At 47.6% G+C, this 3,080-nt stretch overlaps 1 pseudogene; it reads right to left on the bottom strand.

Annotated features, from left to right (window-relative positions):
- Positions 1–271: 271 nt before the first annotated feature.
- Positions 272–1,538, bottom strand: LOC102828493 (annotated as a pseudogene).
- Positions 1,539–3,080: the final 1,542 nt, after the last annotated feature.

Genomic DNA, 3,080 nt, shown 5'->3' with positions numbered 1-3,080 from the left:
GACTTTATTCTTCTTGGATCAACTGTCAACACTCACGGAAGCAGCATTCAAGAAATCAAATGGCATATTGCATTAGGCAAATCTGCTGCACAAGACCTTGTTGTTTTGTTTTTGTTTGTTTTTGTTTCTTTGCACAGGAAGCCTCTTTATTCTCAGTGAGACCACCAAGCTACATGGGGGCTGAGGCTAAGGCAGGGCCCAGGCACTGCCCAGCATGCAGCATCTTCAGTGGAGGGGGCAGCGGGGCTCAGTCCTCTGAACGGTCCTCTGTTCACACAGCACCATGCAAATACATAGCTAGAAACTTTCTGAATGTCTCTGGCTGGAAACCAACTGGCCCAACAGGTTCCACAACCACCTTCTTCTTGATCACCGGGAGACACCAAAAATGCCGGTAGAGGAGCTGGTCCGAGTCCAGTCAGACCAGATTCTTGACACCCTCGCTACAGGTCAGATCTGTGGTGTTCAGCTGGAATACCAGGAACTGGAAAAGGCGTCCATCCGTGCACACACTCGGCGCAGTCACCGGCTGCTCCAAAACCTTAGGTTCATTCCCAAAGAGGGGCCGGGCCTGAGCCAGGGCATTGCCAAAAGCAAACAGGATCATCTTGGCCCGGAGCTGATCTGGTTGCTGGCAGTGTGGTCGTAAACGGGTCGTCTCCAGGAAATACAGGGTATGGGGGTAGGGGTAAGGATAACCCTCTCAGAATCCTGTGTCGTCTTTCACATCACTAACATGGCATTCCTGAAGATCAACAGTGGGAGATATGGGATAGAAGGTCTCCGGAACATGATTCTTAGTGGCCTCAACCTCTTCTCTGGAGGCAACGTGGGGCAGAGGATCCTTGGCACTCAACTGGGTGCCACTAGACCCACGGACCTGAAGGATGGTAGACTCTCGGTTCCAGGTGGTGGAGAATGAGTAGTTTTGGGCACAGATCCGTTGGGCCAGAGCAGGATGCTTGAGAATTTGGGATTTGCACAGCTGTATCAGATTGTCCACAATGACTGGGCAGTAGGTCTCTCTCTTGGGGTTATCTTCAGTGGTGTGCCAGAGACAGGCAAGAGAAATCACGTTCAAAACGTGCTCATCTTGATTCTCTATGTGGTTTTTTGGATCATCAACCAGATTCAGCATTTTCTCTGGGAGGCCTATTACTTTGGTCTTGGTAAGCCAGACGGCCTGCTTTACACCCTCCAGGAGGCGGCTACGCTGATGGAAAATATAGCAAGCCTGGTCCTTGTACAGAGGCTGCTCATGAATAGGAGGTGTGCGGTGGAACTTTGGGTGCGCCCAGCCGCGGTCCCAGGGCAGAAAGACGGGTTGCGCCATCCCTGGCACGAAGTGCATTTTCCCCGTAGGTGGTGGACTCCAGTCCAGGGATTTCATACACTCTGTCTAGGGGAGGAGGCTCAGGCTTCCGCGTGGAGCGCACACCCCACTCATACGCTCCGCGATTCGGGACTCCGCAGCCCCCAAGGCCGAACCTCCCGGGGCCTGCAAGTGCCCGCCTTGCGGGCCCCGAGGCCAACGCCATATTGATCAGACCTCAAGCCTCCCATCTGGACGCCGCCATCTTCCCCCGCTTAAGCACACAAGACCTTTTTAAAGTGTTGAAGAGCAAATATGTCAGCTTGAGGACTAAGATGCGCCTGACCCAAGCCTTGGTATTTTCAATAACCTCATATATATGTGAAAGCTGAAAAGTGAATAAGGAAGACTGGAGAAGAATTGATGCTTTTGAGTTATGGTGTTGGAGGAGAATATTGAAAGTGCTATGGGCTGCGTAAAGAACCAATAGATTTGTTTTGGAAGAAGTGCAGCCAGAGTGCTCCTTGGAGGTCAAGATGGCCAAACTTCATCTCTCATACTTAAGACATATTGTCAGAAGGGACCAGTCTCTGGACAAGGATATCATGTTTGGTAAGGTGGAGGGACAGACATAAAGAGGAAGAACCCCCAATGAGATGGATTGGCCAAGTGTCAGCATCGATGGACTCAAGCGTGGCAATAGTAGTGAGGTTGGCCCAGGATCAGGCAGTGTTTTGTTCTGCTGTGCATAAGGTTGCTATGAGTCTGTACCGACTCAATGGCACCAAACAACAACAACATGTGCCACTACTCTTGTATACATCTACACTTAATTTTATATGTGGCTTTTTGTTTTTTTTCCTTGCAATGCAAAATGAATCATCTATCCAAAATTCCCTACCTCTTCCTTTTTTTCAAATCCCTACTGAACCTTTTAGGTTCAGCTCAAAGTCCCTACTAAATTTATACTCCACACATATTTAATTTATTTCTCCCATAAGGCTTTCTCTTTGGAGGGGCAAGAGAGTTTTTAGAGAAGTGGAGCCATAGCAGATGTTTCCAAAGGGACTATTTTGTGGTGTCTGACCTTCATCTCCTTCATTTCCCAACCCTCAGGATGGCTAACTACTCTCCTGCTATTCCATGAAGCTCCACCATTGGCTTCTGCATTGTGAATACAGGATATACGAACAGTATTCTTGGGAAACAGAAACAAACAAAAGAAACGAAAAGAAAAATAAAGAAGAAAAGAAGGATGGAACAATTGAAAGAAAGGAGGGGTAGAGGTAGGAAATTAATGAAGGGTAGAAGAAGGAAGGGAGGAAGGAAGGAGAAAAAAATGGAAGGAGGGAAAATAAAAGGGAAGGAGAAGGGGAAGAAAGAGAGAAGGAAGAAAAAGTAAGCACCTATTGTTCTTATCTTTATTGTAAATATGCCAAGGCGTTCAGATAACTGGTGTTTAGCTTTTCAGAATCATCCTATGAGTTTTCCATATAAATTTATTGTAGTGAAAGGCACTGCCTATGAATCTATGTTGTTGTTGTTAGGTGCCATCAAGTGGGTACCGACTCATAGCGACTTTATGCACAACAGAATAAAACACAGCCTGATCTAGGCCAACATCACAATTTTTGCCATGCTTGAGCCCATTGATGCTGCCACTCTGCCAATCTATCTTGCTGGGGGTCTTCCTCTTTTTCTCTGACCCTCCATCTTACCCAGCATGACATCCTTCTCCAGCGACTGTTCCCTCCTGACAATATGTCCA

Source organism: Chrysochloris asiatica, unplaced genomic scaffold (genome assembly GCF_000296735.1).
Source record: "Chrysochloris asiatica unplaced genomic scaffold, ChrAsi1.0 scaffold00235, whole genome shotgun sequence".
Taxonomy (NCBI): domain Eukaryota; kingdom Metazoa; phylum Chordata; class Mammalia; order Afrosoricida; family Chrysochloridae; genus Chrysochloris; species Chrysochloris asiatica.
Note: the sequence above shows the minus strand (reverse complement) of the source record. Positions and strands in the feature narration are given on the sequence as shown.